Consider the following 26453-nt stretch of genomic DNA (forward strand, 5'->3'; position numbering starts at 1 on the left):
TGACGCCTTAACACATTAGAAATCATTATTGCACATAGTAAAAAAAAATGTGTTTTTAAATCTTTTCATTTGTTTTTCTCCCAGATGAGTTTATGAATGTTTCTCCCAACACAAACCTGTCTAATATTGCTATATATTATTTTCTCCCAAAGGGAGCACATAATTATTCTCCAGTCAATCACTGTGAAAAACAGAATCCGTAATAATCACATTCCAATAAGGGGCCCCTAACCATAGTGTTTGCTTGCTCCTCCTCTCTGAATTCTCAGCATCTGCTATTGAGCTGCCTGGTTTGCAATGTTTTCTTGAGAAGCTTTCTCCTTTCTTGCACTGCTGTTCTGGGGAGAAAAACAGACAGACACAGGAGTCGCAATACACTGCTGGCTGCAAACTGGGACTGGTAAGACTATCCACTAATCAAGAATATCTTCAATAGCATAACATTTTTTGACATTATTTTCACTTGGATACTAATAATTGTTCTTTACATTTTTTTTTTATATTTTACGCTTTTTAAAAAATTGTGATTTGGAAAACATTCACTGAGGCTGTTTATGAATAGATGTGAACTTTATGCAATATTTGTTATGTTTAAAATTAGCAATGGCTTAAATATTGCTCCTATAATCTCACGGCAGCTGTTTTATCACATAAACAAATTTCCAAAAATGAAGTGGTACCTTAGTGTAAATTACTTTCTGTTATTTTGAATATCGTTTGGTGGTATGTTATTGTATTTTGTATTCTAATAGAAAATACTGTTTTCATTTTAATTTAAAACTGAAAAAAAGTTTTCTAATAGTTTGAGTGCCTGTATTCTTAGCATTTATAATTAGATGTTGTCTTAGTGCATATGCTTCATAGGTTTTCCAGAATTGAAGCTTTTGTTGGTGAATGCGAGTGTCCAGGTTAAGGTGGTAAAAACAACACACTGCTATTTTTAGTGAAATGCTGTACTGATTCAATTACCTAGCAACGCATCAGAATTCCATACAGCTAGCATCTGCAGGGATGGCTTTTTCTATGAGAAATTCAGGAAATCGTACATAATCTTATGAGCTCTACAAGTGGGTACAAAAACAAATTAGTGCCTATTGTGCAATGTTGTAGAAAGAGACACTCCTTTCCTTACTAAAAGGGAGTGGCTTTATAAGAAAAAAATGGACTCAATTTCAATAAACTTCTCCACCACCCCTCCCCCTCGTCTTTCTCTCTCTCTGTCTCTCTTTCTCTATCTCTATTTCTCTCTGTATAGGTTGCATATACTAAATATATATATATATATATGTATACATATAAAATACACATATATATATATATATATAATATATTATACAAGTGTAGCCACATACATCTGTATGTATATATATATATATATATATATATAGATGCAGAAATGAACCGTCACTCGTTGCTGTAAGGGATTTTGCACGGTGCCTTCAGTAGGATAATGGTAGCAGACGTGGAGACTGCGGCACTCGTGATAAGGTTTAAAGAAAATGCTGTTTAATAGATCAAATCCATAATAAAAATGCCACGCAAGGCCAACGTTTCGGTGCGGAGCACCGTTATCAAGGCTGGCATAAACATGAAGTAGACCTGGTCTACTTCATGTTTATGCCTGCCTTGAAAACGGTGCTCCGCACCGAAACGTTGGCCTTGCGTGGCATTTTTATTATGGATTTGATCTATTAAACAGCATTTTCTTTCAAAACTTATCACAAGTGCCGCAGTCTCCACGTCTGCTATATATATATATATATATATATATATACACACACACGCTCATATATATATATGTATATATATATATATATACACACACACCTACACACACATATGCACAATAAAAAATATATATATATATATATATATATATATAAACTCCCAACGGCGGCACTCCGGACAGGTGAAATTATTTCAAATAAACTGCATTTCTTTGCAAAGAAATGCAGTTTATTTGAAATTATTTCACCTGTCCGGAGTGCCGCCATTGGGAGTTTATATGAGACACGCCATTTGGCATGTTCTCTGGAGGGCACCCGGTAAAGCTACAAATTTGATCTCGTGGAGTGCCGGATCTTGGGATACGTATATATATATATATATATATATATATATACATACAGTATATATATATATATATATATATATATATATATATACATACATACAGTATATATATATATATATATATAATACAACACACATACAAGTAAACATCACACTCATATATTGCTTATAGTAGTTCATTCATTCTTACTATAACTTCCAGTTCATCTACAGTAGATGTATTGGCTGATTTAAGCTGGCATCAGTGCATCTAGCCATTTATTGCCCAAAATGTGTATACACAGACATGAGTATTTTGCTACAATAGATATAAGAAAGCTTTCCCACTTCAATCCTATGTGCTGCTAAATTGGATAAGCAGGCAGGCTGTGACACTGAGAGAGTACGTGTAGTGAAGCCTTTATGTCTTCCTTCCGTTTCTGTCTCACTCTCTCTCGCTCTCCGCCTCGTGACCCAATATTGATCCAGCAGATTTTTAGTTAGGCAAATTCATCTGGTGTATTTCCCTGATATCAGGAGGTTTGTTACATATTAATAGAGTAATCTAAATGTGGACCCATGTCCTTGCTGTAACCTGTTTAAATGCCCATTTTGACCACTTATTAAAATGGCCTTGAAACTTGTTGTAAAAAACAGCCAACAGGTTGTAAGGGGTACTGCCATCCAACACTTTTTACTTTATTATTTCCAATTATTATTATTTATATATATATATATATATATATATATATATATATATATATATATATATATATATATATATATATATATATATATATATTTATTTATTTTTTTTTTTTTTTTTTTTCATGACAGAAATGCATCTTGCACCAGGCTATTTGGTTATATGTTTTTGTAATAAACAGCCTATCAAGAAAACCATTAATATTGTTTTGTACAAAAAGCGCTATTTGATTGCAGTGCTTTCTGACTTGTATACACCAGCTGCGTTGATGACACTAAATATGGTAGTGTCCAGAGAATTTGTTTATACTAAGGGTAACCCAAAAATTTCTGGTCATCTGTTTTTTTTTGCTCACATAGATATGGATATGATCTTTCGCTTAGCTGTATGTTATTGGAGTAACAAATCAAGGGGGGGGGGGGGGCTAGTCCGCCCCGCATGTCTGGCCCTGCCCCCTTCCCTGCACAGGTACAAAAGCATTGCACGGCGACGATGCTTTTGCACCCGGCGAGAAGCTCCCTGCCTGTGCAGCTCCTGCGCTCTGGCAGGGAGCTGCCTGCTACATCCCGGGTCGCAGCGGCTGCATTTGATGTCACACAGCCGCCGCAGCCCACCTCCCCAACAGTCCGGAAATGCCTGTGTTGTCCGGACTGCGCCCCACCAACGGCGTCCTAACGCCGTTGGCATGGCCCCTCCTGCGCCGCAACCACCTCTGCCTGTCAATCAGGCAAAGGCGATGCTTTTAGCATCTCACTGGGCTCCCGGGGTGCGCACGCGTAGTGCGCACGTGTAGTGCGACCGCTGCGCAAGCGCATGCCACAAAAAAATTCAGACTGTGATCGATCCAGTCTGAATTACCCCCTGAAGGTACTGTAGAAAAGAAATCTTTGAAATAGTAAATATTTCCTTGAAATCTGGAACTAAAGGTAACAATTGACCAAATTCTCTATAAAACAAAAAAAATACAAAAATTTGTCTCCCGTCTGAAAACTTTTGCATTATTTATTTTTTCCATTTATTATTTTCTTTCTCTTGTTTTAAATTTTCAGGTTTATAATAGGTAAAATATTAAACATGCCCATCTAGAAATGTAAAAAATTATAATTTATTCAGAAAACTAGTAGAGGTATAAAGATACTGTATACTGGTGAACTGCATTCTTTTTCAATTAATTAATTATTTATTAATGTTACATACTGAATCTGACTGAGGGCCTTATTCAGCGATGTACGTAAACTCTGATGGTTATTGATCTGTGCTGTGCAGATCAGTGGATGCAATGACGGTCACAGTGCCCCCTAAACCGCATGATTGACATGCTGCGGCCGGGGTGGCGACGGTGAGCATTTTATAAACTGAGGCATTCAGATCCTGTGTCTTCGTCTTCTGGCAGAATTCCCGGTCTTTGCTGTGTGACTCAATGCTGCATCTTCGGACACAGTAGCAGATCGCAGACGGTGGCTGGAGGCATCCATTTACGCAAGATGCCTTCTGAGGCATTAGCATATTATCACACAGTAGCTGTGTACAAAGATGCAGCTACTATGTGATCAGCGTGATCAGAGATGGCCCCAACCAATATGATGCCCTAGGCAAGATTTTGACTGGTGCCCCCTAGCACTGCCGCTAGTTCCGCCTCTGACCCTTCACGTCTTTCCCATCACCATCACCCCTCGCCCATAGTAGTTCTAATTTTTGGTGCTCCTACCCCCTATATTTTATATAGGAACAGTGCACACATTCGGCACACAGCCCAAAATGGGGCATGTTCTTGCTGGGAAGGAGCATAGCCACACAATAGTACCCCCAATTCAAATTACGCAACAGTAGTGCAACTCTACTCATATTTTATCATGCGATAGTGTCCCTTATTCACGTTATATCACACAGTAGTACCACTTTACCTTATATACGTCACTCCTCACAGTAGTGCCCCTTATTCACATTACATCACACAGTATTGGTCCTTATTCACATTACAACACACCAAATTACTCTTTATTCACATTAGACCACACAGTAGTGCCCTTTCTATATGTTACACCACACAGTAGAGCACCTTATACACAAAATGCCGCACATTGGTAATGCCTTTATACACATCCAACACAGTAATGCCCCTTACACATATGACACACGTTATTAATGTCCTTATAAACATACAATGTGGCTGTATCTACATACGAAATGCTACAGTACAGTGATTTCCAGGAATAAACTGTAACGTAACATTTCCTATGCAGATACAGCCACAGTCACACACAGAATATAGATATGCTGCATATCATTTTATTCAGCAGAAGCTGCTTTTGCCCCTAGGCATGCCAAATGCCCTAGGTATTTGCCTAGTTTGCCTATACCTAGGGCCGACTCTGAGCGTGATCTGTGTGATCCCTGAGTCAGGAGTGCACACAGAGGCGTAACAAGCGCAGGGCGAGCAGGGCTCATACCCAGGGCGCCATGTCACACTTGGTACAGGGTGCGCCGTCTACCACGGTAGTGTACACCCGGCAGAGTGTATATCGTAGTCGCCCGCACCTGATCCGCGCTGCCGCCCGCCAACAGATTTGGACTGGGTTGGAGTGTGTATCCCCTGTGGGCCCTACTTCTTTGGAGCTCCGCCCACTTTTATCAGTGGCCGTGGCTGGCATATGTAGGCTTGAACTGGTCCCTCTCAGTCTCAGACATCACAACGGTGCCGTTGCTTTGCTATAATTAGCAGAAGCACATTGTCACAGAGCCGGCATGAGAGGTCCCTGCAGCTCTGACCATCTCTGGATACAGGAAGGATAACCAGTGACAAGCTTTCCATTATGGTGGCTTATATCATGCAGCTCAGCTGAGGCCCCGGCTATTATACAGGTGAGTAACCTAGCTCCTCGGTGTGTGGAGGTGGGGGAGTGGCACTCTCTGTGCCGCCAGTAGTAGTACCCTATTGCATATTGCCAGGGTACCAGCTGTAATACTACTCACTGCTGACAAACTAAGACTCCTCTTCCTGCTCCACCCTGACACCCCAGCCCTCCCTCTCACCTCCTCTCCAGGCCAGAGTTCTGCAACTCTGGAGTCTGAGACCCCTTCATAGATAGGTCAGTGTCTGGGGAGGGAAAAAGGGGATGTGTTTATTAATGTCACGTGTGGAAGAGGGTCAGGGAGGATATAATGTATACTATTATCTAGAGATGAGCGGGTTCGGTTCCTCTGAATCCGAACCCGCCCGAACTTCAGGTTTTTTACACGGGTCCGAGCAGGCTCGGATCTTCCCGCCTTGCTCGGCTAACCCGAGCGCGCCCGAACGTCATCATCACGCTGTCGGATTCTCGCGAGGCTCGGATTCTATCGCGAGACTCGGATTCTATATAAGGAGCCGCGCGTCGCCGCCATTTTCACACGTGCATTGAGAGTCATAGGGAGAGGACGTGGCTGGCGTCCTCTCCGTTTAGAGAAGAGAGAGACACAGTATTTTGGGGAGCATTATTAGGAGGAGTACTACTATACTGTATACTACTATACTTACTACTTGCTGAAGTGATATTTATAGATTAGATAGTGTGACTGTAAGTGTATTATCTGACTTGTGGGGGAGACACTGACAGTGGGGAGCAGTTAGAGTCTGAGAGCAGGACTCAGGAGTACATATAACGTACAGTGCACACTTTTGCTGCCAGAGTCAGTGCCACACTGCCATTGTTGTGACCACACTGACCACCAGTATAATAATATATTTTGTGATTGTCTGCTTAGGCCTCGGAGTACTAGTTGCAAGTTGCAACGTGACCTGAAGTGACCACCAGTTTAATAATCAATCACCACCAGTTTAATATATATATATATATATATATATATAATTGTATATAATATATATATATATATAATATTGTATACCACCTACCTGTGGTTTTTTTTTTCATTCTTCTTTATACATACTACTATAGTAGCTTACTGTAGCAGTCTGCGGTGCTGTGCTGACCTGACAGTGTCCAGCAGGTCCGTCATCAGTCATTGCATAATAAATATATATAGTACCTGTCCGGCTGCAGTACTAGTGATATTATATTGATTTCATCTCATTATCAATAATTTATCATCCAGTCTAGACTCTATATTAGCAGCAGACACAGTACGTTAGTCCACGGCTGTAGCTACCTCTGTGTCGGCACTCGGCAGTCCATCCATAATTGTATACCACCTACCCGTGGTTTTTTTTTTTTCTTTCTTCTTTGTACATACTACTATAGAGTATAGTAGCTTACTGTAGCAGTCTGCGGTGCTGCTGAGCTGACAGTGTCCAGCAGGTCCGTCATCAGTCATAATTACCTAATAAATATATTATCTACCTGTCCGGCTGCAGTACTAGTGATATTATATATACATACATATATATATTGATTTCATCTCATTATCAATCATCCAGTCTATATTAGCAGCAGACACAGTACGTTAGTCCACGGCTGTAGCTACCTCTGTGTCGGCACTCGGCAGTCCATCCATAATTGTATACCACCTACCCGTGGTTTTTTTTTTTTCTTTCTTCTTTGTACATACTACTATAGAGTATAGTAGCTTACTGTAGCAGTCTGCGGTGCTGCTGAGCTGACAGTGTCCAGCAGGTCCGTCATCAGTCATCATTACCTAATAAATATATTATCTACCTGTCCGGCTGCAGTACTAGTGATATTATATATACATATATATATTGATTTCATCTCATTATCAATCATCCAGTCTATATTAGCAGCAGACACAGTACGTTAGTCCACGGCTGTAGCTACCTCTGTGTCGGCACTCAGCAGTCCATCCATAATTGTATACCACCTACCCGTGGTTTTTTTTTTTTCTTTCTTCTTTGTACATACTACTATAGAGTATAGTAGCTTACTGTAGCAGTCTGCGGTGCTGCTGAGCTGACAGTGTCCAGCAGGTCCGTCATCAGTCATCATTACCTAATAAATATATTATCTACCTGTCCGGCTGCAGTACTAGTGATATTATATATACATACATATATATATTGATTTCATCTCATTATCAATCATCCAGTCTATATTAGCAGCAGACACAGTACGTTAGTCCACGGCTGTAGCTACCTCTGTGTCGGCACTCAGCAGTCCATCCATAATTGTATACCACCTACCCGTGGTTTTTTTTTTCTTTCTTCTTTGTACATACTACTATAGTATAGTAGCTTACTGTAGCAGTCTGCGGTGCTGCTGAGCTGACAGTGTCCAGCAGGTCCGTCATCAGTCATCATTACCTAATAAATATATTATCTACCTGTCCGGCTGCAGTACTAGTGATATTATATATACATACAAATATATATATTGATTTCATCTCATTATCAATCATCCAGTCTATATTAGCAGCAGACACAGTACGTTAGTCCACGGCTGTAGCTACCTCTGTGTCGGCACTCGGCAGTCCATCCATAATTGTATACCACCTACCCGTGTTTTTTTTTTTCTTTCTTCTTTGTACATACTACTATAGTATAGTAGCTTACTGTAGCAGTCTGCGGTGCTGCTGAGCTGACAGTGTCCAGCAGGTCCGTCATCAGTCATCATTACCTAATAAATATATTATCTACCTGTCCGGCTGCAGTACTAGTGATATTATATATACATACATATATATATATTGATTTCATCTCATTATCATCCAGTCTATATTAGCAGCAGACACAGTACGGTAGTCCACGGCTGTAGCTACCTCTGTGTCGGCACTCAGCAGTCCATCCATAAGTATACTAGTATCCATCCATCTCCATTGTTTACCTGAGGTGCCTTTTAGTTGTGCCTATTAAAATATGGAGAACAAAAATGTTGAGGTTCCAAAATTAGGGAAAGATCAAGATCCACTTCCACCTCGTGCTGAAGCTGCTGCCACTAGTCATGGCCGAGACGATGAAATGCCAGCAACGTCGTCTGCCAAGGCCGATGCCCAATGTCATAGTACAGAGCATGTCAAATCCAAAACACCAAATATCAGTAAAAAAAGGACTCCAAAACCTAAAATAAAATTGTCGGAGGAGAAGTGTAAACTTGCCAATATGCCATTTACCACACGGAGTGGCAAGGAACGGCTGAGGCCCTGGCCTATGTTCATGGCTAGTGGTTCAGCTTCACATGAGGATGGAAGCACTCAGCCTCTCGCTAGAAAACTGAAAAGACTCAAGCTGGCAAAAGCACCGCAAAGAACTGTGCGTTCTTCGAAATCCCAAATCCACAAGGAGAGTCCAATTGTGTCGGTTGCGATGCCTGACCTTCCCAACACTGGACGTGAAGAGCATGCGCCTTCCACCATTTGCACGCCCCCTGCAAGTGCTGGAAGGAGCACCCGCAGCCCAGTTCCTGATAGTCAGATTGAAGATGTCAGTGTTGAAGTACACCAGGATGAGGAGGATATGGGTGTTGCTGGCGCTGGGGAGGAAATTGACCAGGAGGATTCTGATGGTGAGGTGGTTTGTTTAAGTCAGGCACCCGGGGAGACACCTGTTGTCCGTGGGAGGAATATGGCCGTTGACATGCCTGGTGAAAATACCAAAAAAATCAGCTCTTCAGTGTGGAGGTATTTCAACAGAAAAGCGGACAACAGGTGTCAAGCCGTGTGTTGCCTTTGTCAAGCTGTAATAAGTAGGGGTAAGGACGTTAACCACCTCGGAACATCCTCCCTTATACGTCACCTGCAGCGCATTCATAATAAGTCAGTGACAAGTTCAAAAACTTTGGGTGACAGCGGAAGCAGTCCACTGACCAGTAAATCCCTTCCTCTTGTAACCAAGCTCACGCAAACCACCCCACCAACTCCGTCAGTGTCAATTTCCTCCTTCCCCAGGAATGCCAATAGTCCTGCAGGCCATGTCACTGGCAATTCTGACGATTCCTCTCCTGCCTGGGATTCCTCCGATGCATCCTTGCGTGTAACGCCTACTGCTGCTGGCGCTGCTGTTGTTGCTGCTGGGAGTCGATGGTCATCCCAGAGGGGAAGTCGGAAGACCACTTGTATTACTTCCAGTAAGCAATTGACTGTCCAACAGTCCTTTGCGAGGAAGATGAAATATCACAGCAGTCATCCTGCTGCAAAGCGGATAACTGAGGCCTTGACAACTATGTTGGTGTTAGACGTGCGTCCGGTATCCGCCGTTAGTTCACAGGGAACTACACAATTTCTTGAGGTAGTGTGCCCCCGTTACCAAATACCATCTAGGTTCCACTTCTCTAGGCAGGCGATACCGAAAATGTACACAGACCTCAGAAAAAGACTCACCAGTGTCCTAAAAAATGCAGTTGTACCCAATGTCCACTTAACCACGGACATGTGGACAAGTGGAGCAGGGCAGAGTCGATGGTCATCCCAGAGGGGAAGTCGTACTCGTAAGACCACTTTTACTACTTCCACCAAGCAATTGACTGTCCAACAGTCCTTTGCGAGGAAGATGAAATATCACAGCAGTCATCCTGCTGCAAAGCGGATAACTGAGGCCTTGGCATCCTGGGCGGTGAGAAACGTGGTTCCGGTATCCATCATTACTGCAGAGCCAACTAGAGACTTGTTGGAGGTACTGTGTCCCCGGTACCAAATACCATCTAGGTTCCAATTCTCTAGGCAGGCGATACCGAAAATGTACACAGACCTCAGAAAAAGACTCACCAGTGTCCTAAAAAATGCAGTTGTACCCAATGTCCACTTAACCACGGACATGTGGACAAGTGGAGCAGGGCAGGCTCAGGACTATATTACTGTGACAGCCCACTGGGTAGATGTATGGACTCCCGCCGCAAGAACAGCAGCGGCGGCACCAGTAGCAGCATCTCGCAAACGCCAACTCTTTCCTAGGCAGGCTACGCTTTGTATCACCGCTTTCCAGAATACGCACACAGCTGAAAACCTCTTACGGCAACTGAGGAAGATCATCGCGGAATGGCTTACCCCAATTGGACTCTCCTGTGGATTTGTGGCATCGGACAACGCCAGCAATATTGTGTGTGCATTAAATATGGGCAAATTCCAGCACGTCCCATGTTTTGCACATACCTTGAATTTGGTGGTGCAGGATTTTTTAAAAAACGACAGGGGCGTGCAAGAGATGCTGTCGGTGGCCAGAAGAATTGCGGGACACTTTCGGCGTACAGGCACCACGTACAGAAGACTGGAGCACCACCAAAAACTACTGAACCTGCCCTGCCATCATCTGAAGCAAGAAGTGGTAACGAGGTGGAATTCAACCCTCTATATGCTTCAGAGGTTGGAGAAGCAGCAAAAGGCCATTCAAGCCTATACAATTGAGCACGATATAGGAGGTGGAATGCACCTGTCTCAAGCGCAGTGGAGAATGATTTCAACGTTGTGCAAGGTTCTGATGCCCTTTGAACTTGCCACACGTGAAGTCAGTTCAGACACTGCCAGCCTGAGTCAGGTCATTCCCCTCATCAGGCTTTTGCAGAAGAAGCTGGAGACATTGAAGGAGGAGCTAACACGGAGCGATTCCGCTAGGCATGTGGGACTTGTGGATGGAGCCCTTAATTCGCTTAACAAGGATTCACGGGTGGTCAATCTGTTGAAATCAGAGCACTACATTTTGGCCACCGTGCTCGATCCTAGATTTAAAGCCTACCTTGGATCTCTCTTTCCGGCAGACACAAGTCTGCTGGGGTTGAAAGACCTGCTGGTGAGAAAATTGTCAAGTCAAGCGGAACGCGACCTGTCAACATCTCCTCCTTCACATTCTCCCGCAACTGGGGGTGCGAGGAAAAGGCTCAGAATTCCGAGCCCACCCGCTGGCGGTGATGCAGGGCAGTCTGGAGCGACTGCTGATGCTGACATCTGGTCCGGACTGAAGGACCTGACAACGATTACGGACATGTCGTCTACTGTCACTGCATATGATTCTCTCACCATTGAAAGAATGGTGGAGGAATATATGAGTGACCGCATCCAAGTAGGCACGTCACACAGTCCGTACTTATACTGGCAGGAAAAAGAGGCAATTTGGAGGCCCTTGCACAAACTGGCTTTATTCTACCTAAGTTGACCTCCCACAAGTGTGTACTCCGAAAGAGTGTTTAGTGCCGCCGCTCACCTTGTCAGCAATCGGCGTACGAGGTTACATCCACAAAATGTGGAGAAGATGATGTTCATTAAAATGAATTATAATCAATTCCTCCGTGGAGACATTGACCAGCAGCAATTGCCTCCACAAAGTACACAGGGAGCTGAGATGGTGGATTCCAGTGGGGACGAATTGATAATCTGTGAGGAGGGGGATGTACACGGTGATATATCGGAGGATGATGATGAGGTGGACATCTTGCCTCTGTAGAGCCAGTTTGTGCAAGGAGAGATTAATTGCTTCTTTTTTGGTGGGGGTCCAAACCAACCCGTCATTTCAGTCACAGTCGTGTGGCAGACCCTGTCACTGAAATGATGGGTTGGTTAAAGTGTGCATGTCCTGTTTATACAACATAAGGGTGGGTGGGAGGGCCCAAGGACAATTCCATCTTGCACCTCTTTTTTCTTTAATTTTTCTTTGCGTCATGTGCTGTTTGGGGAGGGTTTTTTGGAAGGGACATCCTGCGTGACACTGCAGTGCCACTCCTAGATGGGCCCGGTGTTTGTGTCGGCCACTAGGGTCGCTTATCTTACTCACACAGCTACCTCATTGCGCCTCTTTTTTTCTTTGCGTCATGTGCTGTTTGGGGAGGGTTTTTTGGAAGGGACATCCTGCGTGACACTGCAGTGCCACTCCTAGATGGGCCCGGTGTTTGTGTCGGCCACTAGGGTCGCTTATCTTACTCACACAGCTACCTCATTGCGCCTCTTTTTTTCTTTGCGTCATGTGCTGTTTGGAGAGGGTTTTTTGGAAGGGACATCCTGCGTGACACTGCAGTGACACTCCTAGATGGGCCCGGTGTTTGTGTCGGCCACTAGGGTCGCTTATCTTACTCACACAGCTACCTCATTGCGCCTCTTTTTTTCTTTGCGTCATGTGCTGTTTGGGGAGGGTTTTTTGGAAGGGACATCCTGCGTGACACTGCAGTGACACTCCTAGATGGGCCCGGTGTTTGTGTCGGCCACTAGGGTCGCTTATCTTACTCACACAGCTACCTCATTGCGCCTCTTTTTTTCTTTGCGTCATGTGCTGTTTGGGGAGGGTTTTTTGGAAGGGACATCCTGCGTGACACTGCAGTGACACTCCTAGATGGGCCCGGTGTTTGTGTCGGCCACTAGGGTCGCTTAGCTTAGTCATCCAGCGACCTAGGTGCAAATTTTAAGACTAAAAATAATATTGTGAGGTGTGAGGTATTCAGAATAGACTGAAAATGAGTGTAAATTATGTTTTTTGAGGTTAATAATACTTTGGGATCAAAATGACCCCCAAATTCTATGATTTAAGCTGTTTTTTAGTGTTTTTTGAAAAAAACACCCGAATCCAAAACACACCCGAATCCGACAAAAAAAATTCGGTGAGGTTTTGCCAAAACGCGGTCGAACCCAAAACACGGCCGCGGAACCGAACCCAAAACCAAAACACAAAACCCGAAAAATTTCCGGCGCTCATCTCTACTATTATCATGTGTGGGCAGGGGGTGTTAGGGTGTACTGTTGTTATGTGTGGGCAGGGGGGTGTTAGGGTTTACTGTTGTCATGCGTGGGCAGGGGGGTGTTAGGGTGTACTGTTGCCATGCGTGGGCAGGGGGGTGTTAGGGTGTACTATTGTCATGCGTGGGCAGGGGGGTGTTAGGGTGTACTGTTGTCATGCGTGGGCAGGGGGGTATTAGGGTGTACTGTTGTCATGCGTGGGCAGGGGGGTGTTAGGGTGTACTGTTGTCATGCGTGGGCAGGGGGCTATTAGGGTGTACTGTTGTCATGCGTGGGCAGGGGGGTATTAGGGTGTACTGTTGTCATGCGTGGGCAGGGGGGTGTTAGGGTGTACTGTTGTCATGCGTGGGCAGGGGGGTGTTAGGGTGTACTGTTGTCATGCGTGGGCAGGGGGGTGTTAGGGTGTACTGTTGCCATGCGTGGGCAGGGGGGTGTTAGGGTGTACTGTTGTCATGTGTGGGCAGGGGGGTATTAGGGTGTACTGTTGTCATGCTTGGGCAGGGGGGTGTTAGGGTGTACTGTTGTCATGTGTGGTCAGGGGGGAGTAAAGTGAAAATTCCGGAATCCTAAATGCTGCAGTCACCTACTGTGTCCTCTCCTGCTTTCCTTCCTATACTCTGGCTCTGGCCTTTTTTTCTAATCAGCCGCTGTCATTACACATCTTTTCACTGCCAGAAGCACCTTATTCTTCACACCCCTTCAGTGGGCCACTGCCGCTGCATTTCCCTGGTTGACCCTTAATGACCCAGTCCAACACTGCCCACCAGTCCCCCAGTAATGTAGAGCAACTGAGGCTGAGCTATCAGTTGCTGTCTGTGCGGTCTGGCCAGAGGGGAAGGAGGGGCCGCGATCCCCTCTTCTATTACAATTACTCCAAGTTCAACTCCGGCTTCCTTGCTGTCGACGCCAGGGTTCTGACGTCACAATCTCGTGACTGTCCCTAACGTTAAACAGAAGGAGGATCCGCCATCCACACACTGATGCGGTTCTGGGCCCAGGTAAAAACATTGTAATACTGTATATTTGTCGTCCACTGCTGTCACCCACTGCTTTCACCCTCTCCCTCTCATCCACTGTTGCCACCTTCACCCTGGCACCCACTGCCTCTCTCCGTCACCCTCTTCCTGTCACCTTCTCCCTAGAATCACCCACTACTTGTCTCCTTCAGCCTCTCCCTGTTACTCTCACACTGTCACCCTCACCCTGATGTCACCCACTACTTGTCTCCATCACCCTCTCCCCGGCATCTCCCACTGACTCTCTACATGACCCTCTCCCTGTTACCCACTTCTTGTCTCCGTCATTCTCTTCCTGTCACCCTCTACCTGGTGTCACCCACTACATGTATCTGTCACGTTCTCCCTGTCATCTTCTCCGTTACCCACTACTTTTCTCCATCACCCACTGCCTCCTCCCATCACCCTTTTTGTGTCACCATCTCCCTGGCGTCACCCACTGCTCGTTCTGTCACCATCTTCTTGTCCCATCTCCCTGGCATGAAACCATGCCCCCTCCCGGGATTCCGGCGGTCAGGATACCAATGCTGGAATCCTAACACCAGCTGAAATACCGGCAGTCGGAGTCCTGACCGCCGACTGGTTACCCCTCTTGGTTGGTGGTCCACGCCACCACCCGGAGGGGAATAGAAACCTGTGGCCACCGACGGTCGCCACCGGGCCCGAGGCGTGGCGAGCAGACAAGCTGCGCTCGCCGCCGGAATCCCGGCGGCGGGGCTCCTGGCGTTGGTCTGCTGACCGCCGGGATCTCGTACTGATCCCATTTGAACCATTGTAGATGTACAATGTATTATTATAAACACAGTGGCATCAAAGGATAGATGCCTGTAAGCATCAAATTACAATATGTTTCATTGATTAGTTCTACCACATTATAGGGGAGATAGGAATTTACCCAGCACATTGACTATTAGAGCTAGCAGTACGTACAAGTCAGAACTTGATCAAAACATGGGCCCTCATTCCGAGTTGTTCGCTCGGTATTTTTCATCGCATCGCAATGAAAATCCGCTTAGTACGCATGCGCAATGTTCGCACTGCGACTGCGCCAAGTAACTTTGCTATGTAGAAAGTAATTTTACTCACGGCTTTTTCATCGCTCCGGCGATCGTAATGTGATTGACAGGAAATGGGTGTTACTGGGCGGAAACACGGCGTTTCAGGGGCGTGTGGCTGAAAACGCTACCGTTTCCGGAAAAAACGCAGGAGTGGCCGGAGAAACGGTGGGAGTGCCTGGGCGAACGCTGGGTGTGTTTGTGACGTCAAACAGGAACGACAAGCACTGAACTGATCGCACAGGCAGAGTAAGTCTGAAGCTACTCTGAAACTGCTAAGTAGTTAGTAATCGCAATATTGCGAATACATCGGTCGCAATTTTAAGAAGCTAAGATTCACTCCCAGTAGGCGGCGGCTTAGCGTGTGTAACTCTGCTAAATTCGCCTTGCGACCGATCAACTCGGAATGAGGTCCATTATCCGGTCATCAGATTTTCTGACACCAATTTTAATGAAATTCTCTAGTTGAATACCTGCATAACAGCCCTGTTTCACAGTCATTTACCACACAGAATAAGCACCAAGCCATTTCCATTCCTGTAAACTGCCACTATATACTCCATCAGCTCCATAGGTGCTCACCTTGGCTACCCATGTACAGTTAAATCTATTCATTTATTAGCTTGTAACTAGAGATGTGCTGGTTCGGATTTACTCTGTTCTTAATGCCAAAATTAACTTCAGTTCAGATTTATCGGGATTTTGTTTATTGGCTATCCAAAACACGTGACATCTGAGAGCCATTAAGAACCTTATTTATAATTACCTTATCAGCTGCATGTTTATTTAGGGGCCGATTCATACCCTGTCACAGATGTGCTGAAATTGCTAAGAAGCTATTTCTGCACATCTGCGTATTAGAGATATGCGGCGGGCACTTTTCGTGTTTTGATTCTAATTCCACTTTTGTGTTTTGGTTTTGTCTTGGTTTTGCCAAAACCACCCTTTCGTGTTTTTGTTTTTGTTTTGGATCTGGATGATTTTTGAAAACAAAACAAAACATAAAAACAGCTAAAATCACAGAATTTGGGGGTAATTTTGCTCTTACGGTATTATTAACCTCAATAACAATCATTTCCACTCAGTGGCGGAACTAGCGAGCAGTGGGCCCATGTGCGACAAAATGGCTTGCCCCCCCCCCCCATCCCATCCAAGTCCACCCCCTCACCCCTGGAGAGGATCTGGTGAGGGGGACCTGCTCAGGGAAGTGGATACCTAGCAGCAGTGCCGTAACTAGACATTTTAGCACTGTGTGCAAGAAACGGCATCGGAGCCCCACCCCTGCATGCAAAATAGGGGCAGTGCGCGCCATAGGCGCGCGCAAAAATACATAGTGGCGTGGCTTCGTGGGGAAGGGGTGTGGCCACAAAATAATACCAATTCATAAAACGGTGCACAGTAGTCTCCATTATTCAAATTACGCCGCACAGTAGCACCACTACACCAGGTAGAGACCCTTTTACACCTTACAGCAGACAGCGTCCCCCTTTTTTACACATAACGGCAGACAGCGCGCCCTTTTTACACATAACGGCAGACAGCGTGCACTTTTTACACATAACGGCAGACAGCGTCCCCTTTTTACACATAACGGCAGACAGCGTGCCCTTGTTACACATAGCAGCAGACAGCGTACACTTTTTTACAAATAACGGCAGACAGCATGCCCTTGTTAAACATAGCGTCAGACAGCGTACCCTTTTTACACATAACGGCAGACAGCGTGCCCTTGTTACACATAGCGGCAGACAGCGTACACTTTTTTCACATAACGGCAGACAGCGTGCCCTTGTTAAACATAGCGGCAGACAGCGTACGCTTTTTACACATAACGGCAGACAGCGTGCCCTTTTTACACATTACGGCAGACAGCGTTCCCTTGTTACACATTACGGCAGACAGCGTGCCCTTGTTACACATTACGGCAGACAGTGTACCCTTGTTACACATTACGGCAGACAGCGTGCCCTTGTTACACATTACGGCAGGCAGATTCTCCCCATTTTACACATTACGGCAGGCAGATTCCCCCTTTTTACACACTGCGGAAAGCAGATTCCCCCTTTTTACACATTGCGGCAGACAGTCCCCCTTTTTACACATTGCGGCAGGCAGATTCCCCCTTTTTACACATTGCGGCAAGCAGATTCCCCGTTTTTACACATTGCGGCAGGCAGATTCCCCCTTTTTACACATTGCGGCAGGCAGATTCCCCCTTTTTACACATTGCGGCAGGCAGATTCCCCCTTTTTACACATTGCGGCAGGCAGATTCCCCCTTTTTACACACTACGGCAGGCAGATTCCCCCTTTTTACACATTGCGGCAGGCAGATTCCCCCTTTTTACACATTGCGGCAGGCAGATTCCCCCTTGTTACACACTACGGCAGGCAGATTCCCCGTTTTTACACATAGCGGCAGGCAGATTCCCCATTTTTACACATTGCGGCAGGCAGATTCCCAGTTTTTACACATTGCGGCAAGAAGATTCCCCCTTTTTACACATTGCGGCAAGCAGATTCCCCCTTTTTACACATTGTGGCAGACAGTCCCCCTTTTTTGTAGAAAAGAAAGAAAGAAAGAAAGAAAGAAAGAAAGAAAGAAAGAAAGAAAGAAAGAAAGAAAGAAAGAAAGAAAAAGAAGAATTATACTTACCCTCTCCGCTGGCTCAGGCTCCTCGGTGCAGCGTCAGACGATTCCCGGGCAGGAGAGAAGGAGGAGGAGGGAGGTGGAGGAGGGAGCCGCAGCAGCGCTGTGTTATTGGTGGAGGCGCTGCTGCTGCTGCCCCTCTGCTTCACTATAGGCTGTTCTCGGAAGACAGCCTATAGTGAAGCAGAGGGGCAGCAGCAGCAGCGCCTCCACCAGTAACAAAGCGCTGCTGCGGCTCCCTCCTCCGGCTCCCTCCTCCTCCTTCTCCCCCGTACCGCTGCTCCTCTCCTCTCTGGGCGGCTGTGCGCTGCGGGCAGCGGTTGCCCGCAGCACGCAGCGGCATGTAATGAGTCAGTTTGACTCATTACATGCTTTGGGCCCCTGGACAGAGGCGGGCCCCAGTGCAACGCACTGGTTGCACTGGCGGTAGTTCCGCCTCTGTTTCCACTCATTTCCAGTCTATTCTGAACACCTCACACCTCACAATATTGTTTTTAGGCCAAAAGGTTGCACCGAGGTTGCTGGATGAATCAGAATCAGCTTTATTGGCCAGGTACACTTGCGTGTACTAGGAATTTGTCTTCGGTTTGCTATACAACAGCCAAGTAGGTAACAGATAAGCAGGTGGGGGGAGGGTGTAAAGTCACACATATAGGTATACGGTAGGGACACAAGTTAGTTACATGTACGTCTAGTCAGTCAATGTTCAGGAGTTCAGTAGGCGGACCGCTTGGGGAAAGAAACTTTTGAGGCTTCTGGTGGACCTGGTGGGGACGGCCCTGTAACGCCTGCCTGAAGGAAGCAAGTTAAATATGCTGTGGCCGGGGTGTAGCTGGTCTTTTACTATCTTCATTGCCCGCTTTTTAGCTCTGGACAGGTACAGGTCCTGAACTGAGGGAAGGTCGGCCCCGATGATCTTCTCTGCGGTTCTGACCACCCTTTGGAGCCTGCATCTGTCCCTCGCGCTGGCGGAGCTGTACCATACGAGTATCGAGGAGCACAGTACCGACTCCACAATTGCGGAGTAGAAGAGGAGCAGAAGCTTCTGTGGGATGTTGAACTTCCTTAGTTGCCTGAGGAAGAACAACCTCTGCTGCACTTTCCCAACAGTGGCGTCAGCGTTGGACCCCCATTTAAGGTCCCGGGAGATTGTGGTCCCTAGAAACTTGAAGGAGTCCACTAGCGCTACCACACTGTCAGCAATCATTAGCGGAGGTGCACTAGATGACTTCTTCCTGAAGTCCACTTTCATCTCGACAGTTTTGAGGGGGTTGAGCTCAAGGTTGTTGTGGATGCACAACTGGGCCAACTGGACTACTTCCCGTCTATAGGCCGATTCGTCCCCGTCCTTGATGAGGCCGATGACGGTGGTGAGGCCGATGACGGTGGTGTCATCGGCGAATTTGATGATCTTTACTTATTGCGCCTCTGAAGTACAGTCATTTGTGTACAGGGAGAAGAGCAGGGGTGAGAGGACACAGCCCTGAGGGGCCCCTGTACTAATGGACTGTGCTTGAGAGGTGAATTACCCCGCTTTCACCACATGTGTCCTATCTGTCAGGAAGTCTACTATCCAGGAACAGGTAGCTTCTGGGACCCCTAGGCGAAGTAATTTGGGGTGGAGGATGCTGGGGACAATTGTATTGAAGGCCGAGCTTGTATTGACTAAGCTAAGTGACACAAGTGGACAACACAAACAGCTGGCCCATCTAGGAATGGCACTGCAGTGTCAGACAGGAGGGCAGATATAAAAAAAAAGGCCCCAAACAGCACATGATGCAAAGAAGAAAAAGATTTGCAATGAGGTACTTGTATGACTAAGCCAAGCGACACAAACAATTGGCCCATCTAGGAGTGCACTGCAGTGGCAGACAGGAGGGCAGATATAAAAAAAAAAAAAAAAGACCCCAAACAGCACATGATGCAAAGAAGAAAAAGAATTGCAATGAGGTAGTATTATGACTAAGCCAAGTGACACAAACAATTGGCCCATCTAGGCGTGGCACTGCAGTGGCAGACAGGAGGACAGATATAAAAAAAAAGGGCCCCAAACAGCACATCATGCAAAGAAGAAAAAGATTTGCAATGAGGTAGTTGTATGACTAAGCCAAGCGACACACAATTGGCCCATCTAGTAGTGTCACGCAGTGGCTGAATGTCGAGAGTGGGCCACACTTGTTCGGTCCACTGGCAGCATCTCCAGCACGCTCCAGTCACTTTTTAAAAAAATCTGCAATTGGTGGACTTATACGGCAGTACTCCAGGACTAATACAGCAGTACCTCTAGACTCATACGGCAGTGTCACACAGGATGGCACATTTCAAAAACTAGGCCCCAAAAAGCACCTCATGCAAAGATGTCGAAGAGGTGCAATGAGGTAGCTGTATGACTAAGCCAAGCGACACAAACAATTCCTACTGGAATTATACGTTTAAATCACTGAAATTAATTGGCAAGATCACTGTAATTAATAATTATAAATCACTGACATTAATTGGCAAAATAACTGTAATTATACGTCCAAATCACTAGAATTAAATGGCAAAATCTCGCTATCACTTGCCTAGTGAAGTGGAATCTAGATGGGATTTGGTACCAGGGACACAATACCTCCATCAATTGTCTAAATACCACTGCACTAATGGCGGATACCGGGCACACGTCTAACACCAACATAAGTGTCAAGGCCTCAGTTATGAGGGCTTCCATCGTCATGTGAAGCTGAACCACTAGTCATGAACATAGGCCAGGGCCTCAGCCGTTCCTTGCCACTCCGTGTCGTAAATGGCATATTGGCAAGTTTACGTTTCTCCTCAGACCATTTCAATTTATTTTTTGGGGTCTTTTTACTGAACTTTGGCTTTTTGGATTTTACATGCCCTCTACTATCACATTGGGTATCGGCCTTGGCAGACGACGTTGATGGCATTTCATCGTCTATGTCATGGCTAGTGGGAGCAGCTTCAGCACTAGGAGGAAGTGGTTCTTCTTGATCTTTCCCTATTCTCTACTGATGACACAGGACACTACCACTGATCTGATGCAGCCCAACAGGTTGTTATAATTGTTATATTGCAGCAGTGGATATATATATAGCAGCAGCGTATATCGTCACTGGATTTACTGGTGACACAGGACACTACCACTGGTCTGATGCAGCCCAACAGGTTGTTATAATTGTTATACTGCAGCAGTGGATATATATAGCAGCAGCGTATATTGTCACTGGAATTACTGATGACACAGGACACTACCACTGGTCTGATGCAGCCCAACAGGTTGTTATAATTGTTATACTGCAGCAGTGGATATATAAAGCAGCAGCATATATCATCACTGGAATTACTGATGACACAGGACACTACCACTGATCTGATGCAGCCCAACAGGTTGTTATAATTGTTATATTGCAGCAGTGGATATATATAGCAGCAGCAGCGTATATTGTCACTGGAATTACTGATGACACAGGACACTACCACTGGTCTGCACAACACAGCACAACTTTATACAGATACACTGGATATATGGCAGCAGAGAACACCAACACTGTGAATGGCTGGACTGATACAGCACAATACACTTACTACACTGCACTAGTCTGCACAACACAGCACCACTTTACAGCTACACTGGATATATCTGCCTGGACTGATACAGCACAATACACTGACTACAATGGACTGGTCTGCACATCACATTCCACTTTACAGCTACACTGGATATATGGCAGCAGAGAACACCAACACTGTGACTGCCTGGACTGATGCAGCACAATACACTGAGTGACTACACTGGACTGGACTGAGCAGCACAACACTTGCCACCCCACTTTCCCGCCCCAATACACAGACTCTGAACACACTGAGGACATGTCCTCTCACTCTTCGAGTCTGGAGTGAAAATGGCCGCGACGCGCGGCTCCTTATATGGAATCCAAATCCCGCGAGAATCCGACAGCGGGGAGATGACGTTTTGCCGAGTTCGGGTTTCCGAGTCAGGAGGGAAAATCCGAGCCCGGCTCGGAACCGGGGTCGGAAGGCAAAGTCCGGTAGGGTTTGGTTCTCTGAGAACCGAACCCGCTCATCTCTACTGCGTATGCACACACACCGGTACATGCATGTGCAAGGTTCTAAACTGTGTTCTCTTCAGAATGCAGTTTAAGACCTGAAGGGGGCGGGAATGGGGCGTCGACACTCTGTATTAGGGGCGCTGTCTGGACAACAGAGGTGTGTCCGGACCATTGGAGGGGCGGGCCGCAGCGGCTGTGTGACATCACACACAACCGCTGCGACCCTTAAGATGGCTGGTAGTAGTCTGCCTTCGCAGCTAGGCTGTGCAGGCAGAGGGCTACTCGAAACATGCAAAAGCATCACCGCCATGCAATGCTTTCGCACAGTGTCGGACTGGGGCATGAAGGTCCCACCGGGGGAATGCTGCTATAGGGGCCGATGCTTAAAGGTGTAGCCAGGTTCCAGTGTGCCTTTCTTAATAAGGGTGCAAAATTGAACTTGCATATGTCTTACTCAATGTGCTCACCAAGGGAGCGGTCTGAGATATTCTTCATCCAGCCACAGCAAGAGTGGGTCAAATATACATTACAAGGAATGTGAATATTTTTTTTAAAGTCCCTTTGATGCACAGCCAATTCTCACTCCCTTGTGTATGGTTTTCAACTATATTGAATTTATTAAATGTTCCTTTTGTTTGACAGTTTTTAGTCTTTAAAGATTGTATTCATACCATTTCTCCTGCATGGATCTCTATGGAGATTGGGAAGTTATGTATTTGCAGCTGGCCAAACTATCCATATGAAATCTTTATTATGCAACTGTGTATACATCAGTTAATGAAATATGCTTGCAGTTAACTGTCAGGTTTTTTTCCACAAGACATACAGATGCATCCACGGTTATCTTGACTAGTTTTCTGCGCCTAGGCACAACATGACTTATTAGCATAAACCCTTCATCTATTGTTCTCAACTGCAATACAATAAAGAGAATAACACAGCAGGGGATTAAGTCATTACAGCAGGGGATTAAGTCCGACTGGCCAGTCTCAGTTAATCCTATTAAAGGTCAAGATAAATGTGGACCTATCTGTACTTTTTGTGACTGGATGCACCTCGCTGGCTGAGCTAAGCAATCACAGACTTTTTTTTTATCTCGAAGGACCTGTGCCAATGGGGCACCTCCTTTTACCATCAGTAATCACCTGTTATAGGCTTCACCCACTGCGCAGCAGTGGGTGGGTATTTTGCAGCCACCAGACACGCTGCTGACACACCTCCTAATTGGCGTTGGCTGATTCCCATTGGTCACTCACCAGGGGCCAGGACAGCTGGGGAACGGGATTGCATTTGTCGCACTCCTGTTGGTCACAAAATAAAGGCAGTTGTGTTGAAGGTAGGGCTCACAGCCCCTTTATATATAGTAAAGTGAGAGGGCTTGTGTCTCACCACATTTGCCCACATTTTGGTGGGATCAGCTCCCATCAAGGGAGAAGAAAAGACCTGCACATTCTGTAGCGGCAGTAGAGATTTGGAACTCTGGATTTTGTGGATTGCCCAGAATTGTGGGAACTCATCACTGAGAACAGGAAGAGTTTACAACTCCCATTCACCCAGTGTTCTGGGCACTGATGCCCATTAGAAGCCAGCGAGTAGGATGCAGTTCTATAGTGCCAGTGACTGTGGACGTTGGCTGTGCCAGGAGAGCATGGCGGATGATGGCTGCAGGTCATTACAGCAGAATAACTGATAAGCACGAGGAGTGCTGGGACCTTTATGTTGGTTTATTTTCAGTTATGTACCTGTGTGACCAGGCCAAAGCCTGTGTCTGCTATGCACAGTGTCTGCTGTCAGTAAAGGACACTGTGTTTCACCGGAAAACCTGGCTACCGAGTCCTTATTTCCAGTACCCGTTTTACAATAGTCAGAAGAAACAATACAGCATGTTGTAATCCTCCCATAGTTAGTCTTGTATACCAATAAGACTAGCTATCCCAAAATGTAAATACAACTCACATTACACAGGAACTCGTAGTTTGCATTCTTCCTTTGATATATTAATCACACAGATTTAAAGTATCTATATAGCTTACACAGCAATAATATTTGCATTTGTCTTCCTAAAAAGTACAGGAAATCACCGAAAACTAACAAATTGTTTTCCTCCAACCCTTTCATCATGAACACCTTTCCACAGGATACTGGATAATCCAGGCACATTACCTGGAGTCAGTGGAGTCACAAGGGGGGGGGTGGGCATGCGGACCGCTCCGAGGGGTGACGCCAAAATGCCAGCTCCTGCTCGGTGACAGTTGTTACATTATGTGCAGCACTCGGCTCCTGTCACTGTGTAGGAGCCGGGACTGCAGCCACAGCACTTCCCGGGAGGCAGCGCGCACCTACAGAACCCCCCAAGTGCTGAAAAATGGGGGGTCGGGGTCCCGTCCCTACTGTGAAAACACACTTCTTCCCACAAAGCTCCACCCCCTTTTTGGCTGCGCCGCACCGGGTGTCCTGGACGTAATTGACGCCTCTGCCTGGAGTGAGTACACTCACCGCTATCAAAAAGCCTTGTCATTCACCAAACCTCCTGCTAGGAAAGGACAATTAACATCCCATATCCTACGGTCATAGAAGTTGGCAATTGCTTCTAAATCAAATACCGAATAAATAACAGAAGTGCATTTTTACCTTTAAAATACATTCAAACACATTTTAACTATAAAAACATTTAAACATGCATAGAGCACTACATAAAACATGTTAAAACACATTATTACCTAAGATATACATTTACAGTACATGGCACCTATTATTATTATTACATTTTATTTATAGGGCGCCACAAGTGTTACGCAGCGCTGTACAAAGGACAGTGCAGGGAGACAAAACTTAGCATAACAGTAATTAAATAACAAAAATGGAGTACAGGTAACAAAGAGCACCACAATTCTCAAAACATAATACAGCTTAGATGTAAGTAGCAAGGGAGTAATCATTGTACTATCTGGGGCTGGCGGCCATAGATAGAGAGGAGCCTTTACCAGTAGTAGAAAAAGCAGGTAAAGATGGTTGCTGACTGAAATGTGTCGAGAAGAGGGCTTAGACAACAATAGGAAAGAGGGCCCTGCTCTGAAGAGCTAACAATCTAGTGGGGAGGGGTGACAGACAGATGACATGAGGTGCAAGCAAGCAGGAGGAAGCCTGATGGCAGTATGCAAGCAAAGCAGAGATGTTCAAGGCGTGGGGCAGGGGGATGGAGGAGCAGCCTAAGGACTAGGTTATGCATTGGAGGGGTACGCTTTGATAAATAGGTGGGTTTTCAGTGCCCGTTTGACGCTTGCAAGGTCGGTGAGAGTCTAATGGAGCGGGGGAGTGCGTTCCACTGAAGGGGTGCAGCACGGATAAAATCCTGAACCCGTGCATGGGAAGCAGTGACCAAGGTAGAGGAGAGGCGACGGTCATCAGCCGACCGTAGTGGGCGGGAGGGAGTATGAAGGGAGAGGAGGTTGGAGATGTAGGGAGCAGTGGAATTAGAGATGGCCTTGTATGTGAGGGTGAGGAGTTTGAAGAGGTTTCTGTAGGGGAATGGGAGCCTGTGTAGATTTTGTAGAAGGGGAGTGGCAGAAGTGGAGCGGCGGGAGAGGAAGATGAGCCTAGCTGCGGAGTTGAGGACAGATTAGAGGGGTGCGAGGTGGGAGCAAGTGAGGCCAGTGAGGAGAACATTGCAGTAGTCGAGTCGTGAGATAGCGTAGATTCGCCCATTTAAAAAAATAGGATTTTAATTACTTTTCCCTGTAAATCCTTTCTCATAGTCCATAAGTTATATTGGGGAGACTTAGTATGATGGGGTATAGACGGGGTCCAAAGGAGCCGGTGCACTTTAAATTTCTTTACTGGGTGTGCTGGCCCCTCCCCTCCATGCCCCCTCCCACGGGCAGTTATAGGTAAAACAGTGCCCGAAGGAGAAAGGACATACTTGAGAGAAGGAACATAACAACGAGTAGTGAGATTCATACACCAGCACACCACTAACATAAACAACCAGCAATGGCTGGTAACAAAACAGCAACATCAACCATAAAAAGAGAACCTGCAGAAAAGTCAACGCACTGAGGCGGGCGCTCAATGGGGGTAATTCAGAGTTGATCGCAGCAGCAAATTTGTTAGCAGTTGGGCAAAACAATGTGCACTGCAGGGGGGGCAGAGATAACATTTGCAGAGAGAGTTAAATTTTGGTGGATTATTTTGTTTCTGTGCAGGGAAAATACTGGCTGCTTTATTTTTACACTGCAATTTAGATTTCAGTTTGAACAAACCCCACCGAAATCTAACTCTCAAGTACACGATAAGGCCCCCAATT

General features: G+C 45.9%; 1 protein-coding gene across 1 annotated transcript in view; it reads left to right on the forward strand.

Annotated features, from left to right (window-relative positions):
* Positions 1-280: 280 nt before the first annotated feature.
* LOC134966396 (probable glutamate receptor) overlaps positions 281-26453 on the forward strand; it is a 186624-nt gene continuing 160451 nt past the window's right edge. Inside the window, exon 1 of the mRNA XM_063943093.1 lies at positions 281-400. The gene's annotated coding sequence lies outside the window, so the exon portion shown is untranslated. The remainder of the gene's footprint in view (positions 401-26453) is intronic.

The sequence above is a fragment of the Pseudophryne corroboree genome, chromosome 10 (genome assembly GCF_028390025.1).
Source record: "Pseudophryne corroboree isolate aPseCor3 chromosome 10, aPseCor3.hap2, whole genome shotgun sequence".
Classification (NCBI taxonomy): domain Eukaryota; kingdom Metazoa; phylum Chordata; class Amphibia; order Anura; family Myobatrachidae; genus Pseudophryne; species Pseudophryne corroboree.